Below are 14,206 nucleotides of genomic sequence, written 5' to 3' on the forward strand. Positions count from 1 at the left end.
CACATACACATATGCACATACACATGCACATGCACATACACATACACATACACATGCACATGCACATGCACATACACATACACACGCGCACACTCATACGCACAGTCACACGCACACTCACACGCCCCCCACACGCACCCACACACGCACCCCCACACGCACCCCCCCCCCCACACACACACATACATACACACACTTCCTCTCTCTCTCTCTCTCTCCTTCCTTCTTTCCTTCCTTCCTTCCTTCCTTCCTTCCTTCCTTCCTTCCTTCCTTCCCTCCCCCCCTCTCTCTCTTCCTCCTTACTCGTGCCCTCTCCCTCCTCATTCTCTCACCTTCCCCACTCTCCCTCCCTCCCTCCCTCCCTCCCTCTGTCCCTCCCTCCCTCCCTCTGTCCCTCCCTCCCTCCCTCTCTCCTCTTCCTCATCTCACTCCTCCTCCTCCCCCCTCCTCCTCTCTCCTCTCTTTCCCGGTACAATATCTAGAATCTTACTGCTGGGAGAATGGCGAGGGGAGGGAGAGGGGAACTCGATAACAACTTTTTCGCCTTAGTAGATTTTAACATTAAGTTTTGGTTATTGTTATTGATATTTGTGCTACTGTTGTCATCGGTGGTTTTTATTTATTTATTTTATTTTATCATAATTATTTTTATATATATTTTCATTATTATAGTATAATTATTTGTATGATTTCACCACCACCGTCGTCGTCATCATCACCACCGTCATCGTCATCTCTATCATCAATCATCATCAATATTGCTTTTGTATCATCAGTTCAGCTAGCCTGTCGCACGGCACCACATTGACCATGAAACAATAATCATCATTAAGCCAAGTAGACCTGTCATCTTCCTCATCACGACTATTACTCCTACTATGACTAACGCCTCCACTCAAGAGCAGCGGCGACCCCTTTCATAAATCACTATCGACGACAGCAGGATCTTGTTTGCCATATTGCTACGTCGCCTGGGGGATGTGAGGGGGTGAAGGAGGGGTATGTTGAGGGGATAAGGGGAGGGCTATGTAAGGGGGAAAGAGGGGAGGGTGGGTATGTTGGGGGAAAGAGGGGAGTGATATGTTTGGGGGATGAGAGGAGTGTGGTATGTTTAGGGGGAAGAGGGGAATGTTGGAGGATGAGGGGAGGGTGGGACGTAGGTATCTCCTTGACCTCCTCCTCTTGGTCTTACTACCATTCCTCTTCCACTGACTTCCTCCCTTTTCTTTTCCTTTCTAAATATTTTAAATCTATATATACTTCTGTACCCCTTCCCATCTCCATCTTTACTTCCATTTCTTCGAACACCACCTCCTCCTCCTTTTCTTCTTCCTTTTCCTCCTCTTCCTCCTGCTCCTCTTCTCATCTTCTTCCTCCTCCTCATCCTTTTCCTCCTCTTCCTCTTCCTCTTCTTTCTCCTCCTCCTCCTCCTCCACCACCACCTCCACCTCCTCCCCCATGTCCACCTCCTCCTCCAACTCTTCACAATCTACAGCTTCTCCTCCTCCTCCTCCTCCTCCTCCTCCTCCTCCCCCTCCTCCTCTTCCTCCTCCTCCACCTCCACCTCTTCACAACCTCCTCCTCCACCTCTTCACAACCTCTATCTCCTCTTTAGCCTCCTCACAACCTCCTCTTCCGCCTCCCCCCCTGACGTAGACCCCCCCCCGTAAAATCCATTGATGAAGCGGAAAAGTTGAAACGGCGGCCGCGGACCATCGTTGGTTCAGACTTCAGAACAAGCTCAGGAGGGCGTGCTCGGACAAGGAAATCGCATTTTAGGACTTTCTCTCCATCCTATTCGTCGTCCACTCATCGCTTTCCTCTCATGCCTTCCCTCCCCTTCATCCTCTCTCTTTTTTTTTTACCTTTTCCTTTCTTTTCCCGCTCTTCCTTTCCCCTCATTCTCTCCCTTTCCCCTCATTATTCCTCCATTTCCTTCTTTCCCTCCTGCCCCTTTCCCCCCTCCCTCTCCCTTTCCGCCTTTCCTCTCCCTTTCCCCCTCCCTCTCACTTTCCCCCTTCATCCTCCCCCCCCTCCCTCTCCCTCCCACCTGCCTTTCCGATGATGCGTGGCGATAAAAGTGGGGGTAGAGAGAGGGATGTGATGGGGGGGGGCGAGTGAGTCTCCCGCGTGACACATCCGGGAAGATGACGACGGCGCCGATGAAAGTGAAAATCGTGGATAAGCCCGTAGGCTGTATGGTCCTCCGCTGGCAAAGGGCTGAGTTTTTTTCCTTTTTTTTTCTTTCTTTCGTTTTCTTTTTGGATTTTTTGTTTTGGTTTTAATTGATCTGATTGTTCTGGAGACGATTTGCTGTGAACGAGATTGTGTATTTTTTCGCGCGATTTTTTTTTTTTTTTTTTTTTCCGGTGGTGATGTTTATTTGAGTTTTGTTTGCGATTTGTCTTGCGATGTTGGAGTTGGAAGCTGTGTTGCAGGATGTGGAGGTGGTGGAACAGAACTAATGATCCTTTATATTGCGAACTCGTTTAGAATGATAGATTTAGATTGAGAGATTTTCCATTTTTCAATATATTTCTATATATATATATATATATATATATATATATATATATATATATATATATATATATAATGACAATTATATATGTTCTTGTCTGTACTAGTTGGTGGGTAGATGGATGATGGAAGTAACTCGCTTTTTAGAGTATATATGTTCTACTATGTTGGGAGAAATTGTAGGGGGGAGGGGGCGCGATCACATGTGGGGAATTGAAGGGGACGTGATCACTTGTTGGGGGAAATTGGATGGGGGGGGAGTGGGCGTCATCATATTAGCTTACCTAATTGTTAGTATTCTTCGTCGTTGATGTATTTTTGGTTCTCTCATTTTCCCCCTTCTCTGGTATTCACGATATTACTCTGGGCCTAAGCCACAGATTTCCCGTCCATTATGCAGGTAGGCCTAGCTACATGCATTTTTTTTCTTTTGTATTTTTTTTACCGTATCTAATATAGTCTTATTTCCCTCCCTGCTTCTCTCTCATTATTTGCATAATTCTTGTTTTCTCTCGCCTGCTTCATAGAGGCAGAGCGGTCGGCTGGAGATGTGTTTTCTCTTTGGTGAGTAATGCTTCCGAAACAAAGGCTGTTGAGGCGTGATTGGCGCTACGGGTGGAGGAGGTGGAGTGGAGGTGGAGGAGGAGGAAGAGGGTGGAGAGTAAGATGAGGTGGAAGAGGAGGAGGAGGAGGAGGAGGAGGGGAACATTATGATAAGGAGGAGGAGGAGGTCGAAGAAGAATGACAACAATGAGGAGAAGAATGAGAATGAGAAGCTGAGATATTGAAACGAAAGAGGGGGTAGAAGAAGAGGAATAGGAGGAGGAAGGCGAGGGAAGAAGAGGACGAGTTTTGAGCGGACTTTTCACCCCCCTCCCCATCGGCAAAACACATACGGTCAGGGGATAATTATTTACTTTTCACGTAACAAACATTTCCTCTCGCGTGTCTCTCCCGTTTTCTCAGCGATATCGCCGATGGTCACTCACTCTTTCACTTTCCGTCCCGTATTTACGCATGGCCAACTTTTTTTTTTTTTTTTTACTCCCCTGTGAGTCACGAGAACCGCGAGATCGTTTATGGCGGCGTGGCGAGTGTAGTGCTAACGATGTACGCGTGTAGGTGAATTATGATGTTGCTTTGTGTATATATACAGGACATAGCCTATGCAGGTCCCGCGTGGGTGTGTACACGTCCATTTCTTGCTATCTTATTATTGTATATATTTACGTACTGTACTTATCTGTATCTATATATGCATTCGGAGATACACACGTACATACATGTATACATATATACAAATTCATACATACATGCATATATATATATATATATATATATATATATATATATATATATATATGCACACACACACACACACACACACACACACACACACACACACACACACACATACACACACACACACATACACACACACATACACGCATACACACATACACGCATACACACACACACATACACATACATACACATACACATACACATACACATACATACACATACATACACACACATACACACCATACACACACACACACACACACACACACACACACACACACACACACACACACACACATATATATATATATATATATATATATATATATATATATATATATATATATATATATATATATATATATATATAAGCATACAGACTGTATGTGTGTATGAGCACGTTGGACGATATATATCTGATCTTCAAGAAAGTAAATATTTGGCATCATATCTCTTTAACCTGATTTTACTATTCATCGAGATGAATCACATCTCTTTTAAGCTTTCTGGATGAAGGTATGTTATATATGTTTAAGTATTCAGAATATCTTTTTTTCATGCTCAAGTGCATCTAAAAGGACCTGGGTAAATGATCTTCCTTTTAAGAAGTGCGTTTACCTGTCGGGTTCAGGTATTTCAAGTGTTGCCGGTGGAAAGGCGTGTGTGATCAGGTGTCGTTCTGTCCTTGGCGCGAATCGGGGGCGGGGATGATGGGTCATGTGGGGTGATGGGGGGGGGCGCATGTGGGGTGATGGGGGGCAAGTGGGGTGAAAGGGTTCGGTGGGGGATAGGTGGGGAGAGGGGTGAAGGGGGAAGTGGGGTGAGAGGGTGATGTCAAGTGCCTCGATATTTATTAGTTACATTATATATATATATATATATATATATATACATATATATATACATATATATATATATACATATATATATATATATATATATATATATATATATATATATATATATATATATATATATATTTATATTTATATATTGTATGTAAGTGTCTGTATATTTGTGTGTGTGTAAATTCTGTATATTTAGATTTTTTCGTGTTTTTAATCATTTGTAGTTTGAGAGGAGAGAGAAGAGGTTGGGAGTGGCATTACTCTTTCATTTTCTTTTCCTCTGTTTATTTTATGAGTTTTAATCACTGGTCGCGTTATATCGTCACGTATTTTGAGGACAAATGTGACGATCTAAATACTTTTGGTTTGTTGGACTGTGAGTGCACACGGGGTGTTCATTCTCTCTCTCTCTCTCTCTCTCTCTCTCTTCCTCTCTCTCCTCTCTCTCTCTCTCTCTCTTTCTCCACTTACTCACCACTCACTCACTCACCTCACTCACTCACTCACTCACTCACTCACTCACTCTCTCACTCTCTCACTCACTCACTCACTCTCTCACTCTCCCCCCACTCACTCACCTCACCACCACTCACCTCACCCCCCCACTCACTCACCCTCACTCACTCACTCACCCCTCACACCCACACCACTCACTCACTCACTCACTCACTCACTCACCACTCACTCCACCTCACGCCCACTCACTCACTCACTCACTCACTCACTCACTCACTCACTCACTCACTCACTCACTCACACCCACCCACCCAACCAATCACCCACCCACCCAACCAATCACCCACCCACCCAACCAATCACCCACCCACCCACCCACCACCACCACCCACCCACCCACCCACTCACCCACCCACTCACTCACCGACCCACACTCACTCACCCAATCACTCACCCACCCACTCACTCACCGACCCACACTCACTCACCCAATCACTCACTCATTCACTCACTCTCCCACCCACCCACCCGCCCAGAATGAAGGAGAATGAGAGAGAATGAGAGTGAGAGAATGGAAGAGAGGAGAGGTGAGAATGACTGACTTTATCTTAATTTCTTGGTTGAATGATATAAAGACAGGAGTAGTGATGCAACCCACCCCCACCCCTTCCCATGAGGAGGGGGGGATGGACGCGAATTTGTGTCAGTTTGTGAAAGTGAATCACACATGAGAGCTGAGAATGATGTAAACAAACAACTGATTTTTTTTTCAATTTAATTGTAAGCGTACCAAGGTTGCCAAGTGTACGTGATGTATTGTTTTGTTTTTCGTGGTGTGAGAATTTTCCCAACGTTTGTGCGGGATGCTGCTCGGTTTGTTTGCGTGTTGGTTGTGTGGGTCTATGGGCAACCATGGAGTGCAGCTATTATTGATATTAGTATTGCTATTATTATTATTATTACTACTACTACTACTACTACTACTACTACTATTATATACTTTTATTATTGTTATTATCATCATCGTCATCATCATCATCATCGTCATCATCATCGTCGTCGTCGTCATCATCGTCATCGTCGTCGTCGTCGTCATTGTTTCTCTTAAATTCCACTATTATTCAGATTATTCAACTGTCGCTTTTCCCTCCCGAAGGTGCGGACGTTCGAGAGCGATGGCGGAGGCGGCCTCACCTACGCCGCCCTCGCCGACGGGGTCTTCCTCTATGACGTCATGAATCACATGTAAGTACTACCTATGCATGGTTTTGCTTTCGGTAAGTGCGCGGGGGGGGGGGGGGATTCGGTTTTGTTTTAATCGTGCGTTCGTTTGGTTGTTTGGTTTTGGTGATGGTGAGATTTTTTTTTCTGTCTGTCTGTCTGGTTCTCTTTCTCTTTCTGATTCTTTCCCTCTCTTTCTCTCTCTCTCCCTCTCCCTCCCCTCCTTCCCTCCCTCCCTCCTTCCCTCCCTCCCTCCCTCCCTCCCTCCCTCCCTCCCTCCTTCCCTCTTTCCCTCCCTCCCTCCCTCCCTCCCTCCTTCCTTCCCTCTTTCCCTCCCTCCCTCTCGCACGCTCGCACTCATTGCTTATTCTGTTGCACTGAACGTGTAGTTTCTTGCTCGTCAAACTTGTTATTTATTTCTACTCATCTCTTCACGTTTCCTCACCGGAAGCTACCCCCTCCCCCATAATTCAGGTGGTTGAGCTGGGAGGGGGATGTAAAGAAGGGGGGGGGAGCTACGGAGGGAAAGATCAGCTGTTACACTTTCACTCAGCAGCGTGAGAAAAGGAGGCACTGACTCATCTTTCTCCCGATCCCTTATATTATGTCACTTTTCGGGTGTCTGTGTTCGCCTGCAGATTTTCCTCTGTGACCTGCCTTTCATTCGTTTATTTCCTCATGTTTTTCGATTATGTTTCTGCTTTCAACTGTTCCGTAGCTTGCATTACTTAATGATTTATTTCGGGATCTTTTTCTGTATCTATCCTCCTCATTTTTCTTATTCATCCCTATCCTCCCTTACTCCTCCTCCTCCTCTTCCTCCCTTCCTCTTCCTCCCTTCCTCTTCCTCCTCCTCCTCTTCCTCCCTTCCTCTTCCTCCCTTCCTCCTTCTCTTCCTCCTCCTCATCCCTTACTTCTCCTCCTCCTCTTCCTCCCCCCTTCCTCCTCCCCCCTTCCTCCTCCCTCTTCCTCCTCCTCCTCCTCCCTTCCTCCTCCTCCTCCCTTCCTCCACATCCTCCCCCACCTCTCCCTCTCCCACCTTTCCCCCCTCCTCCACATCATCCTATTTACTCTCATCCTCTCCCGCCTCCATATCCTCCCCCTCTTCCTCCCCTTCCTCCCCCTCCTCCTCTTCCTCCCCTTTCTCCTCCTCCCATTTCCTATCTCCCCATCTCCCCCACAGCCTCACCCGTCCCTCGAAGATGGTAATCTTGATGACGACAGCCATGAAGATGCTGCGATGCTCCTGTGGCCGTCGTTGTGGTTATTGTGGCGAGACAGAGATCGAAAGAGAAGGAGGGACGAGGCGAGGAGGGAGGAGAGAAGCAGAGTAACTAAAGGAAGAAGGGTGAAGAATGGGAAATGTGCTACAGATGTTTAATCATTTTCATTAGTCTTAGCCAAGCATTCGAAAAGAAAGGCAAGTCATGACCATTATCAGCACAGACAAGCTCACGCACACGCAGGAAAATGCACGCATGGATTGTTTTACTTAACGTGAATTAGTGTGTCTTGATTATTACTTGTCAAAGCTTCTCTCCGGATCATTATTTTCTCCTTTTCCAGCCTTCGCTTCTCGCTTATTCTCTTCCCCACCTCTCTCTCTCTCTCTCTCTCTCTCTCTCTCTCTCTCTCTCTCTCTCTCTCTCTCTCTCTCTCTCTCTCTCTCTCTCTCTCTCTCTCTCTCTCTCTCTCTCTCTCTCTCTCTCTCATATCCGCAACCTTTGTCATTTCCCTGTCTCCCCTTTCGCTCATTCAGCTCTTTATCTTCGAGTGATTAAGGGAAAGGAAAAATAGAGGGAAAGGAGGAACATGAGAGAAAGAGTGGATATAAGGCATACAGAAAAGAAAAGAATAAGTGAACAAGAGAAAAAAGTAGAAACAAGAAAGGAAGAGATAGCCGATATGAAGTTAGTATCGCAAGGCCAGAAATAAAGAGAAAACAAAACGGAAATGAATTCAAATTCAAATTCAAACTATTCATTAATTACAATGGGTATTCTATTTACATATATAATGTTTACATTATGTAATAAGATGTTATATACATAGATATTATTCAATGTTTGTTTAACAAGATTAGACAGAACATTAATATCACAAAGGACTGAAATATCGTGAGAGAGAGCAAGAAGGCGCACAATAACACCGAAATGACGCCACTCCTGAACATTTTCGTCGTCGGCGTCACGGCTTCGCGAAGATTTATAGCAAGGATCGCTAGAATGAACATGTGGTGGACACGTCGACAGCTCACGGGGGAGGGGGGGTATAGGTGGCCAGTGGAGGGGGGAGGCGGAGGGGAGTGGAAGGCAAGGACTGGGGGAAGAGAGAGAGAGAGAGGAAGAGGAGGGGAGGGAAGGGAAAGGCGAGAGGAGGGAGGAGAGATAGATGAGAACGGGAGGAGAGAGGGGAGGTAGATAAGAATGAGACGATAGGTTGAATGGAGAAGATAAGGAAGGAAGGGGAGTGGGGGGATAGATGGCGGGGGGAACGGCTGGGGGTCTGGAGGGAAACGACAGAGACAGAGCCTGGCCGTCTCCACGATGCTTGAAAAGATTAAGAAGCCCGCTGAGTCATAATTGGAAATGCCTCGACTTGTAGAGATGGGAGAAGGATGGAAAAGGGAGGAAGGGGGTAAGGGCGAAAGATGGAAAAGGGAGGAAGAAGCAAGGGAGGAAGAGAGGAGTAGGAGAAGAAAGCAAAAAGTGGAGAATAGGGATGAAGAGGGTGATGAGGGAGGAAAGTGTGTAACATTGACAGCAAATAAGTAAATCACATAGGGGAGAGAGAGAGAGAGAGAGAGAGAGAGAGAGAGAGAGAGAGAGAGAGAGAGAGAGAGAGAGAGAGAGAGAGAGAGAGAGATGAGAATCGAAAGACATCGCTTAAACGTTAAAAGATGTCACGGCCCTGAACCGGAAAGATAGAGAGAACGAAGGGGGGAGGAAATCTTTGTCTCTCTTGATCTCTCGAACTACTAAATAGATGAGCTACTCTGGGTCACCTCATTTCTGAAGCTGCGGACACGGTGCTCGCCCGCCGACGCCCTTCGCGGAAAAGAACGGAGAACTGGGTAGTGTCATTCCCAAGCCTCGCCAGGTGCTTTCGGGAGATGCGCTTTGGTCTGTTATTTTTTTCTGCTTGTTTATCAAAATAGGTTTATTCTTTTTTTCTCCTTTATCGACCTCATCTTAGGGCACAAAGTAATTATTTGGAGCAACGAGTAAGTGTCTATTTCGTAATTTGTAATTCGTAAATGCCCAAGCATGTTGAACCTTACATACTAATGTATATATATATAAATATATATATATATATATATATATATATATATATATATATATATATATATATATATATATACATACACACACACACACACACATACACACACACACGCGCGCGCACACACACACGCGCGCGCACACACACACACATTCTATTACATTTCATAGCGATAAACATTATTATGCAAATGCGAAATATTGATTGGAGTTTCTATAAATGTCTTTTGTTTAGTTCCATAGGCCTATGTAATAGATTCACCATCTGCTACACTTTACGCTCTTTATTCCATTCGTTAATTGTGAGTTTCGTGCAGCATTCATTTGCGTTGATTGCCATTATTCCTAGCCTTCACGCTCCTTATTTTATTCATTAGTTATCTTTTTTTTCATAGCAGTTCATTCACTCTAGATTCTAGAAGCACAGTGGGGGATCTGTGGCCACCTATCTGCCAGTGGTCTCTTGCAGCAGGCACGGGGGGAGGGGGAGGGGGAGGATGGGGGTCACTGTCGTCAGGAGACCGTGTCGATCTCATTGCAGGCGTCCGTGACTGTGAGGCTCCTCGTGATGCTTGGACGTTGAGTGTGCATGAGGGGGGAGGAGGGAGCGGGGAGAGAGGGAGAGGTAGCGGAGGAAAGGAGGGAGGGAGCGGGGAGAGAGGGAGAGGTAGAAGTGGAAAGGGTAGAGGGAGAGGAAGAAGAGGAGAGGATAGAGGGAGAGGGAGAGGAAGAGGAAGAAGTAGAAAATGAGAGGGTAGAGGGAAAGGGAGAGGAATAGAAGAAGAGGAAAGTAGAGGGAGAGAGAGAGAGAGAGAAGAGGAAGAGGAGTAAGAGGTAGGAATAAGGGAGGGAAAGGGACGGTTCGGAGGGGATAAGGAGAGAGGGAATTGGAAGGGGGGGGGGGGAAGCAGAGCAACAACAGGCACAATGTGAGAGAGAGAGAGAGAGAGAGAGAGAGAGAGAGAGAGAGAGAGAGAGAGAGAGAGAGAGAGAGAGAGAGAGAGAGAGAGAGAGGAGGGAGAGGAAAATAAGGGAGAAGATATCAAAAAAGGCAAAGGGATGGAAAAATAGAAAGGGGAAAAAATAAAAAGAGACCCTTCCTTTTCATTTAAAAGCTACAGTGTTATGATGTGATGTTAATTGCCCTGTGACAAAGGGAAATAACGTATTGAGCGCCTGTGCCACAAAACAACCCACAAAGCAGCATAATCGTGTCATTAATCATTATTGTGATTATCCTATTTAATCCATGCCATCAGCTGTTACCAGTCATTCTCTCTCTCTCTCTCTCTCTCTCTCTCTCTCTCTCTCTCTCTCTCTCTCTCTCTCTCTCTCTCTCTCTCTCTCTCTCTCTCTCTCTCTCTCTCTCTCTCTCTCTCTCTCTCTCTCTCTCTCTCTCTCTCTCTCTCCCCTCTCACTCTTTCTTTTTCTTACTTTTTTTCTTTTTCTTCCCTCCCTCACTCCCTCTCTCCTTTCCCCTCCCCCCCTTTCACCTCCCCCCTCTCCCATTCTCCCCTTCCCCCTCTCCCCAACACACACACTGCACACGTACGCACACCTACGCACACGCGCGGGAAAAAAATGTCACAATGTGTGTCAATGTCGACCATATCGAAATCACGTTCGGGGGTTTTCACACCTTCGCAAGACGGGTCGAAGCGAGTCACGGAACGCGGTTGCTCTGCAGCACGTTTTTTTTTCTTTTGCGAAATCCGTTCACCGCTTATCCATATCTATTTTCTTAATTGTCACTCGGTGTTATGTGCGTTGTGCCACCACTATGTTGCCATTCTGCTGTCATTCTGCTACCATTTTCTGCTGCCATTCTGCTACCATTTTCTGCCGCAATTCTGCTACCATTTTCTGCCGCAATTCTGCTACCATTCTGCTACCATGTTCTGCTGCCATTCTTCTACCATTTTCTGCTGCCATTCTGCTACCATTTTCTGCTACCTTTCTGCTGCCATTCTGCTGCCATTCTGCTACCATTTTCTGCCGCAATTCTGCTGCCATTCTCTGCTACCGTGCAAGTGCTTCGCGTCGTGTCGTTTCCCGTCGGCGCCGTCTTTCTTCGGTCTTTGGGTCGCCGTGGTCACGACCTTTTTAAGGTGCGAGGGTCTGGATGAAATTGAGAATGTCTGGATGAATTCGCGAGAGTCTGAATGACATTGGGAGTGTCTAAAGGGAAGAAAAAAGTAAGGTTTCTTCTATACGCGACGTGATGTGCGCTGTTCCCCGTCTCGTGAGTCGGTTTGTGCTCCGAATGTTTTTGTTTGTGTTCTTTAGTTGTTTTGTTGCTGGTGTAGGAAGTGAACCCCGCACTGCCGCCATCACGTCCCCTGCGCCGCCGTTGTGAAGCTGTGACTTAGAAAGTGCTAGAACTAATAGCTGCGGTTACGTCGCGAGGTGCCGTACTCACGCGGGCGGGTACACGTGCAAACTTTTGTACGGACATGCATGTACTCGCACTGACATACGCACACGCATGCGAATACGCACACGCATACGCATACGCACACGCATACGCACACGCATACGCACACGCATACGAATACGCATACGCATATGCATACGTACACGCACACGCACACGAACACGCAAACGCACACGCACACGCACACACATACGTACACTTAAACACACGTACTCATTCACACACACTCACTCACTCATTCAGACACCGATCTACTCACTCACTACCATAGATACGGACATAAACACGCACGCGAAGCAGACGATACTGGTTGGAAGAGAAGCAAGATGGAGAGAGATGAGGGTGGATCGGAGGGAGCAGTAGCGGTGAGGACTGTCCGACGCGTCTGATGGTTAGCTGATAGTGCCAGTCTCTGCCACGGTGACGGATAGTGAGTGGGCGGGCAGAAGGCGATGAAAAGTCAGCTCCCTCTCTCTCTCTCTTCATTCTTTCTTGTTTTCACTTTCTTTCTCTCTCTCTTTCGCTCTCTCTCTCTCTCTCTTTCGTTCTCTCTCTCTCTCTCTCTCTCTCTCTCTCTCTCTCTCTCTCTCTCTCTCTCTCTCTCTCTCTCTCTCTCTCTCTCTCTCTCTCTCTCTCTCTCTCTCTATCCATCCTCCTTCCTTCCCTCCCCCCTCCCTCCCTCCCTCCCTCCCTCAATCCCTCCCTCCCTCCCCCCCCTCTCCATCCATCCTCCTTCCCTCCCTGTCTCCCTTCCTTCTTCCCTCCCTCCCCGACTCCCTCCCTCCGTCCTTTCCTCGTCTTCCATCTCTCCCTTCCTCCCTTCCTTATTCCCTGTCTCCCTTCATCCTCCCATCGTTTCCATCTATCCTACTTCCCTCTCTCCATTCTGTCTCTCCCTCTCCCTCTCCTCCTCCCCCTCCTTCTCTCTCCCAGATTAAAGACTTTAATTTCCTTCTGGTCTGTTAAATGCTGAGTGACCTCCCCCCCCCCTTCATCATTTCACCCTCAGTGCGTGTGACCCATCTCAGGTCAGGTCACTCGCCCGTTTCCTACCGCTTCCTTAGCTGATAATTTGACCTTATCTTCTCTCTTCGTTTCTCCTCGATTTCCATTTTTACCCGCTGTCGTTAATGCGCATTCTTGAGTTCTTTTTTTTCATTTATATTTTCCCCTCCCTCCTTTCACCCAGTGATTTTCCTTTAATATGAAATTTAATATTTTTTGGTGAAAATATACGTTATTATTATTATTATTATTATTATTTTTTTTTTTTATTATTATATATGTGTGTGTGTGTGTGTGTGTGTGTGTGTGTGTGTGTGTGTGTGTGTGTGTGTGTGTGTGTGTGTGTGTGTGTGTGTGTGTGTGTGTTTGTAATCCTCAGTTCAGTATATTTGAGAAATGATACGAAAAAGTGGATATTCCATATTTTGTTTTTATGTTCCAGCTATGTGTTGTCAGCTGATTGCACGTGAAAATCTGATAGTTGAGTCCTTTCGATGGAGACTAGATAGAGATGGGAGAGAGGAGACGCCAAGAAGGGATGAAAGGGAGAGCAAAAAATGATGGGAATGAGACTGAAAAGTGAGGGGGTGTTGATGAGTGGGGATTGTGTGTGCGGTGGTGGGGGGTGTTGTTGTTGGGGTGGGGGGGTACATGCGGGTCGCGTCGCGTCCGGTGTACCATCCCCCCCCCACTTTACCAACCGCCCATCCCAATCCCCACCCCTCCCCCCTTTCTCTGAATTTCCCGCCTCGGAGGCAATTTGTAGCATCTCCCCAGGGATAACGGAGATAAGGGAGGAATGGAGGGTGGATTATGGGTTGCAGGTCCCTCCCTCCCTCCCCCCCTCCTCCCTTCTCCCTTCTCCCGGGCGTGGGCGAGGGAGGAGGAACCCGAGAGGGAGAACCTTTTGTGCTGGAATTATGTCGCCGCAGCCCGGGGCGTCGGTGGAAAATGGAAGTGTAATGGATGACGTGGTTTGTTGTTGTTTTTTATAATTGGGGTTGTATTTTAATTTTTGATTCGCTGACCCGACTTAATCAGTTTGCACGAAATCAGTTTGTACGCGCACGCACACCCACACGCGCACGCACACCGACACGCGCACGCACGCACACCCACACGCGCACGCATAC

This window comes from Penaeus monodon, chromosome 7 (assembly GCF_015228065.2).
Source record: "Penaeus monodon isolate SGIC_2016 chromosome 7, NSTDA_Pmon_1, whole genome shotgun sequence".
Lineage (NCBI taxonomy): Eukaryota > Metazoa > Arthropoda > Malacostraca > Decapoda > Penaeidae > Penaeus > Penaeus monodon.